The 8,604-nt window shown below is 36.3% G+C and overlaps 1 non-coding gene across 1 annotated transcript; it reads right to left on the reverse strand.

The window, feature by feature from the left end:
* Positions 1-7,163: 7,163 nt before the first annotated feature.
* Positions 7,164-7,271, reverse strand: LOC112724219 (small nucleolar RNA R71). The gene has a single exon (XR_003163393.1). It is a non-coding gene; the product is annotated as a small nucleolar RNA R71 (small nucleolar RNA).
* Between the last annotated feature and the right edge of the window lie 1,333 nt (positions 7,272-8,604).

The raw sequence follows: 8,604 nt of genomic DNA on the forward strand, positions 1-8,604 counted from the left end.
ACGTTCTTGGGTTCGAATGGATATCTTAGAAGCGAAATAAGAAGAATTGAATAGAAAACAGTAGTACTTGCATAAATCTTTGAGGAACAGCAGAGCTCCAAACCTTAATCTATGGAGTGTAGAAACTCTACCGTTGAAAATACATAAGTGAAGGTCCAGGCATGGCCGAGATGGCCAGCCCCCTATTGTGATCTAAGATAGCATACAACTGATCGAAGATGCCTAATACAATAGTAAAAGGTCCTATTTATAATAAACTAGTCACTAGGGTTTACATGAGTAAGTACTTAATGAATAAATCCACTTCTGGGGCCCACTTGGTGTGTGTTTGGGCTGTAGCACGTGCAGAGGCCATTTGTGGAGTTGAACGCCAGTTTCTATGCCAATTTGGGCGTTCAACTCTGGTTTTGGATCCTTTTCTGGCGCTGGACGCCAGATTTGGGCAGAAGGCTGGCGTTGAACGACAGTTTACGTCGTCAATTTTTGGCCAAAGTATGGACTATTATACATTGCTGGAAAGCCCTGGATGTCTACTTTCCAAAGCAATTGGAAGCGCGCCATTTCGAGGTTTGTAGATCCAGAAAATCTACTTTGAGTGCAGGGAGGTCAGAATCCAACAGCATCAGCAGTCCTTTTTCAACCTCTGAATCTGATTTTTGCTCAAGTCCCTCAATTTCAGCCAGAAAATACCTGAAATCACAGAATAACACACAAACTCATAGTAAAGTCCAGAAATGTGAATTTAACATAAAAACTAATGAAAACATCCCTAAAAGTAACTAGATCCTACTAAAAACATACTAAAAACAATGCCAAAAAGCGTATAAATTATCCGCTCATCACGTGCCACGACCAGTCCCTGGCGTGCCACGCCCATATGCATGCTTGGACTTCTTCTCTGGACTTTAGTACTGGCGTGCCATGCCTAGCTCCTAGTGTACCATAATATTCATCAAATAATGCATGAATTGTACTGATCAAAAGAGATTTATGCTCTTTTATGGTCTTCTTTATGCAAGAAAGAACGGTAGATGATGCAAGTCATCACGCCTATCGCCACGAGCCAGCACCCAGTGCTCATGCACTCAGGCCCAGTTTCCTTCAACAACAATAGACATTTTACACGGCTCACACACTCCAAGAATTTAACATTTCAGTTCAATTAGTTTAGTTTATCTTATTCTTCTAGAAAAGATAAGATTAGATTTAATTTAAATTTAAAAAATAGGTTAGGATTTAGATTATAAATAAGATAGAGACTACTAGTCTCGGTATCCAGCATTCATTAGCATATTTCATCTTTTATTATTGTTTGTCTCCATGAATCACTAATGGGGAATTCTTCTAGACCACAGAAAATCATTTCTCAAAAATATACAACCCTGGATGGAGGAACCTCTCAATCTTATGCAATCACAGAATCTTTCACCTCTTGAGCTTACTATAGAAAATTTGTCTCAATCAACCTCCATATTTGTTCAATAGACCTTGAGCTTCATGCAAGAAACACAAGCAAATTTCAAGAATCAAGAAGCTTTCATCAGGAACTTAGAGGTGCAAGTGGGACGAATTGCTAAGCAATTAGCAGAAAAACCAACAAATTCCTTCCCAAATGACACAGTACCTAATCCTAGAGAGGAATGCAACGCTATTAATCTTAGGAGTAGAAAAGTGGTTAGCGAAGAATCCTCAAAGAATAATGAAAAACAAGCTGAGAAACCATCAGAAACAAAAGGAAAGAAGAAACTAGAGAAGGACAACACACCTCACTTCCTGAAGTCAAGAAAGAGAATGTGAAAGAGAAGACCTTTGCACATAGAATCCCATTTCCTCAAAGATTGTAGAAGCAGAATTAGAAAAAAGGAATTTTCTAAGTTCTTAGAAGTTTTTAGAAAGTTACAGATCAACATTTTCTTTGCAGAAGCTTTAGAGTAAATGTCCCTCTATGCTGAATTCATGAAGGAATTATTGTCCAAAAAAAAACTCAAAGAAGATGAGACAGTGATACTTACCAAGGAGTGTAGTGCCATTATCCAAAGCAAACTGTCATAAAAATTGAAAGATTCAGGAAGTTTTTAAATTTCTTGCATTATTAGAGATATCACCATTGGAAAGGCATTGCATGATTTAGGAGCAAGCGTTAATTTGATGTCCTTGTCCATGATGAAAAAGTTGCAAATAGAAGAAGTGAAACCAATAAGGATATCTCTATGATTGGTAGATAGATCAATAAAGTTTTTACATGGGATAGTGAAAAATGCCTTGGTCAAAGTGGAAAAATTAATCTTTCCTGTTGATTTTGTAATTCTTGATATGGAGGAAGATGAAGATGCTTCAATCATCCTAGGGAGGCCATTCTTAGCCACAAGACGGACTCTCATCGATGTCCAAAAAGGTGAGTTAACACTGAGGGTTCATGATGAACAAATGATCATCTATGTCTTTAAAGACATGCAGTATCCAAGCAAAATCGAGAGTTACATAAGAGTATATTTAATCGATCCATTAATTCAAGAAGTTCTTTATGAAGAATCTCTTGTAAACTCTCTGAAAACTCTACAATACCCATGTTCTGAAATAATGAAATAATTAGACGCTGTGTATTCAATGGAGAAAATACCCATAGAAGTCTACCTCATTCATGCAAGAAGGAACAAGTAACACTAAGGAGAGATATGATAAAAGAGAAGAACCACCTAAGCTAAAGTTAAAACCTTTGCCTCTAACTCTCAAGTATGCATTCTTTGGAACTAATGAAACTTATCCTATGATTATAAATGCCTCGTTAAGTGAATTGGAAGAAGAAGAATTACTGCAAGTACTGAGGAAACACAAGACTGCCATTGGATGGAAAATCAGTGATATGAAGGAAATAAGCCCCACTATGTGATTGCAAAAAATTTTATTGGAGGAAAATTCTAAACCAGTTGTGCAGGCACAAAGAAGGCTAAATCCAACAATGAAGGATATTGTCCACAAGGAAGTGATGAAGCTTTGGGATGCAAGAATTATCTATCCTATCTCTAACAGTCCGTGGGTAACTCCAGTGCAAGTTCTACCCAGGAAAGGAGGAATTACAATAGTCTCCAATGAAAAGAATGAGTTCATTCCTACAAGAACAGTTACCAACAGGAGGATGTGTGATAAACCCCGTTTTTAGGGTTTATCATGTATAGATTTAAGAGTTTTATCAATGATCCTTGATGAGCGGATAATTTATACGCTTTTTGGCATTGTTTTTAGTATGTTTTTAGTAGAATCTAGTTACTTTTAGGGATGTTTTTATTAGTTTTTATGTTAAATTTATATTTCTGGACTTTACTATGAGTTTGTGTATTTTTCTGTGATTTCAGGTATTTTCTGGCTGAAATTGAGGGACTTGAGCAAAAATCAGATTCAGATGTTGAAAAAGGACTGCTGATGCTATTGGATTCTGACCTCCCTGCACTCAAAGTGGATTTTCTGGAGCTACAGAACTCAAAATGGCGCTCTTTCAATTGCGTTAGAACGTAGACATCCAGGGCTTTCCAGAAATATATAATAGTCCATACTTTACCCAAGTTTAGACGACGCAAACTGGCGTTCAACGCCAGATCTCTGCCCAATTCTGGCGTCCAGCGCCAGAAACAAGTTGCAAAGTGGAGTTCAACGCCCAAAATGGCACAAAAGCTGGCGTTCAACTCCAAGAATGACCTCTCCTCGTGTAGACTTCAAGCTCAGTCCAAGCACACACCAAGTGGGCTCCGGAAGTGGATTTATGCATCAATTACTTACTTCTGTAAACCCTAGTAGCTAGTTTATTATAAATAGGACTTCTTACTATTGTATTAGAGATCTTTGAACATCTTTGGATCATCTTTGGATTATATTTTGATCTATTGATCACGTTTGGGGGCTGGCCATTCGGCCATGCTTACCCTCTCTTCACTTATGTATTTTCAAACGGTAGAGTTTCTACACTCCATAGTTTAAGGTGTGGAGCTCTGCTGTTCCTCAAAGATTAATGCAAAGTACTACTGTTTTTCTATTCAATTCAACTTATTCCGCTTCTAAGATATTCATTCGCACTTCAACCTGAATGTCATGAACATGACAATCATTATCATTCCCTATGAACGCGTGCCTGACAACCACCTCCGTTCTACCTTAGATTGAATGAGTATCTCTTAGATCTCTTAATCAGAATCTTCGTGGTGTAAGCTAGATTAATGGCGGCATTCATGAGAATCCGGAAATTCTAAACCTTGTCTGTGGTATTCCGAGTAGGATTCAGAGATTGAATGACTGTGACGAGCTTCAAACTCGCGAGTGCTGGGCGTAGTGATAGACGCAAAAGGAGGGTGAATCCTATTCCAGTATGATCGAAAACCTCAGATGATTAGCCGTGCTGTGACAGAGCATTTGGACCATTTTCACAAGAGGATGGGATGTAGCCATTGACAACGGTGATGCCCTTACATAAAGCCAGCCATGGAAAGGAGTAAGACTGATTGGATGAAGACAGCAGGAAAACAGAGGTTCAGAGGAACGAATGCATCTCTATGTGCTTATCTGAAATTCTCACCAATGATTTACATAAGTATTTCTATCCTTGTTTTATGTTTACTTATTATTTAATTTCGAAAACTCCATAACCAACAATCTCCGTGGGATCGACCCTTACTCGCGTAAGGTTTATTGCTTGGACGACCCAGTGCACTTGCTGGTTAGTTGTGCGAAGTTGTGATAAAAAGTTGAGATTACAATTGAGCGTACCATGTTGATGGCGCCATTGATGATCACAATTTCGTGCACCAAGTTTTTGGCGCCGTTGCCAGGGATTGTTCGAGTTTGGACAACTGACGGTTCATCCTGTTGCTCAGATTAGGTAATTTTCTTTTTGTTTTATTTTCAAAAATTTTTTAAAAATATTTCAAAAAATTTCTCCTTTGTTTTCAAAAAAAAAATGTTTTCAAAAATATATTTTTCTTCAGAATTTTTAAGAATGAATTCTAGTGTTTCATGAAGCATGGCTGGCTATAAAGCCATGTCTAAATTCTTTTGGACTGAGGTTTTGGCCTAAAATTGAATGAATTACACTCATATTCATGCTAAAGCTTGGCTGGCTATTAAGCCATGCCTGACCCTTTGATTGGAGCTTTAGACTAAAGAGCATAAGATTCCTGGAATTCATATTAAAAATTTTGGAATCCTTATTTTTCTTTTTCAATCAATTTTCAAAAAATACAAAAAAAAAATTAGAAAATCATAAAAATCAAAAAAAAAAAATATTTTTTGTGTTTCTTGTTTGAGTCATGTGTCATGTTATAAGTTTGGTGTCAATTGCATATTCATCTTGCATTTTTCGAAAATTCATGCATTCATAGTGTTCTTCATGATCTTCAAGTTGTTCTTGGTAAGTCTTCTTGTTTGATCTTGATGTTTTCTTGTTTTGCATCTTTTCTTGTTTTTCATATGCATTCTTGCATCCATAGAGTCTAAACATGAAAGATTTCTAAGTTTGGTGTCTTGCATATTTTCTTTGCATTAAAAATTTTTCAAAAATAAGTTCTTGATGTTCATCCTGACATTCAAAGTGTTCTTGGTGTTCATCTTGACATTCATAGCATTCTTGCATGCATTCATTGTTTTGATCTAAAAATTCCATGCATTGAGCATTTTTAGTGTTTTTCTCTCTCATCATAAAAATTCAAAAAAATAAAAAAAAATATCTTTCCCTTTTTCTCTCTTAAAATTTCGAAAATTAGATTTGACTTTTTCAAAAATTTTTAAAATCTAGTTGTTTTTATGAGTCAAATCAAATTTTCAATTTAAAAATCTTATCTTTTTCTAAATCTTTTTCAAAAGTCAAATCTTTTTCATTTTTCTTAGTTATTTTCGAAAATTTCAAAAATCTTTTTCAAAAATCTTTTTCTTATCTTTATCACATGATTTTCGAAAATAACATCATCAATTAATGTTTTGATTCAAAAAATTTCAAGTTTGTTACTTACTTGTTAAGAAAGATTCAAACTTTAAGTTCTAGAATCATATCTTGTGATTTCTTGTGAATCAAGTCATTAATTATGATTTTAAAAATCAAATCTTTTCAAAACTAATTTCAATCATATCTTTTCAAAAATATCTTCTTATCTTATCTTTTTCAAAATTTGATTTCAAAATATCTTTTCTAACTTCCTAACTTCTTATCTTTTCAAAATTTGTTTCAACTAACTAACTAACTTTTTGTTTGTTTCTTGTCTTTTTCAAAACTACCTAACTAACTCTCTCTTTCTCTAATTTTCGAAAATATCTCCCCTCTTTTTCAAAATTTCTTTTTAATTAATTAATTATTTTAATTTTTTATTTTAATTTTCGAAAATTACTAACCTTTTTCAAAAACTATTTTCGAAAATCACTAACCCTTTTTCAAAAATAATTTTCAAAAATCCTTCTCCTTCATCTCCTTCTAATTATTTATTCATCTACTAACACTTCATCTCATATCACTGCTCCTATCCTTACCTTGTGTTTGGATTCTTCATTCTTCTTCACCCCTATTCCTTTTCTTCTTCTACTAACAATAAGGAACCTCTTTACTGTGACATAGAGGATTCCTCTTCTTTTCTTGTTATCTTCTCTTTCTTATGAGCAGGAACAAGGAAAAAGGAATTCTTGTTGAAGCTGATCCAGAACCTGAAAGGACTCTGAAGAGGAAACTAAGAGAAGCTAAATTACAACAATCCAGAGACAACCTTATTGAAAATTTCGAACAAGTAACGGAGATGGTAGCCGAACCCAACAACAATAATGTAAGGAGAATGCTTGGTGACTTTACTGCACCTAATTCCAATTTACATGGAAGAAGCATCTCCATTATTGCCATTGGAGTAAACAACTTTGAGCTGAAACCTCAACTCGTTTCTCTGATGCAGCAGAACTGCAAGTTTCATGGACTTCCATCTGAAGATCCTTTTTAGTTCTTAACTGAATTCTTGTAGATATGTGATACTGTTAAGACTAATGGAGTAGATCCTGAAGTCTACAGGCTTATGCTTTTCCCTTTTGCTGTAAGAGACAGAGCTAGAGTATGGTTGGACTCTCAACCTAAGGATATCCTGAACTCTTGGGATAAGCTGGTCAAGGCTTTCTTAGCCAAGTTCTTTCCTCCTCAAAAGCTGAGTAAGCTTAGAGTGGATGTTCAGACCTTCAGACAAAAAGAAGGTGAATCCCTCTATGAAGCTTGGGAGAGATACAAAGAACTGACCAAAAAGTGTCCTTCTGACATGCTTTTGGAATGGACCATCCTGGATATATTCTATGATGGTCTATCTGAATTGGCTAAGATGTCATTGGATACTTCTGTAGGTGGATCCATTCACCTAAAGAAAACGCCTGCAGAAGCTCAAGAACTCATTGACATGGTTGCTAATAACCAGTTCATGTACACTTCTGAAAGGAATCCTGTGAATAATGGGACGCCTATGAAGAAGGGAGTTCTTGAAATTGATACTCTGAATGCCATATTGGCTCAGAACAAAATATTAACTCAGCAAGTCAATATGATTTCTCAGAGTCTGAATGGAATGCAAGCTGCATCCAACAGTACTCAAGGGGCATCTTCTGAAGAAGAAGCTTATGATCCTAAAAACCCTGCAATAGCAGAGGTAAATTACATGGGTGAACCTTATGGAAACACCTATAACTCATCATGGAGAAATCATCCAAATTTCTCATGGAAGGATCAAAAGCCTCAACAAAGCTTTAATAATGGTGGAAGATACAGGTTTAACAATAGTAAACCTTTTCCATTATCCACCCAGCAACTGACAGAGAACTCTGAACAAAATACTTCTAATTTAGCAAACTTAGTCTCTGATCTGTCCAAGGCCACTGTAAGTTTCATGAATGAAACAAGGTCTTCCATTAGAAATTTGGAAGCACAAGTGGGCCAGCTAAGTAAAAGGATCACTGAAATCCCTCCTAGTACTCTCCCAAGCAATACAGAAGAAAATCCAAAAGGAGAGTGCAAGGCCATTGAATTAATCCCCATGGCCGAACCTGTGAAGGAAGGAGAGGATGTGAATCCCAAGGAGGAAGACCTCCTGGGACGTCCAATGATCAATAAGGAGCTTCCCTTTGAGGAACCAAAGGAATCTGAGACTCATCTAGAGACCATAGAGATTCCATTAAACCTCCTTATGCCATTCATGAGCTCTGATGAGTATTCCTCTTCTGAAGAGAATGAGGACATTACTGAAGAGCAAGCTGCCAAGTTTCTTGGTGCAATCATGAAGCTGAATGCCAAATTATTTGGTATTGAGACTTGGGAAGATGAACCTCCCTTGTTCACCAATGAACTAAGTGATCTGGATCAACTGACATTGCCTCAGAAGAAACAGGATCCTGGAAAGTTTGTAATACCTTGTACCATAGGCAACATGATCTTTGAAAAGGCTCTGTGTGACCTTGGTTCAGGGATAAACCTCATGCCCCTCTCTGTAATAGAGAAACTGAGAATCTTTATGGTGCAAGCTGCTAAAATCTCATTAGAGATGGCAGACAATTCAAGAAAACAGGCTTATGGACAAGTAGAGGACTTGTTAGTAAAGGTTGAAGGCCTTT

This window comes from Arachis hypogaea, chromosome 11, assembly GCF_003086295.3.
Source record: "Arachis hypogaea cultivar Tifrunner chromosome 11, arahy.Tifrunner.gnm2.J5K5, whole genome shotgun sequence".
Lineage (NCBI taxonomy): Eukaryota > Viridiplantae > Streptophyta > Magnoliopsida > Fabales > Fabaceae > Arachis > Arachis hypogaea.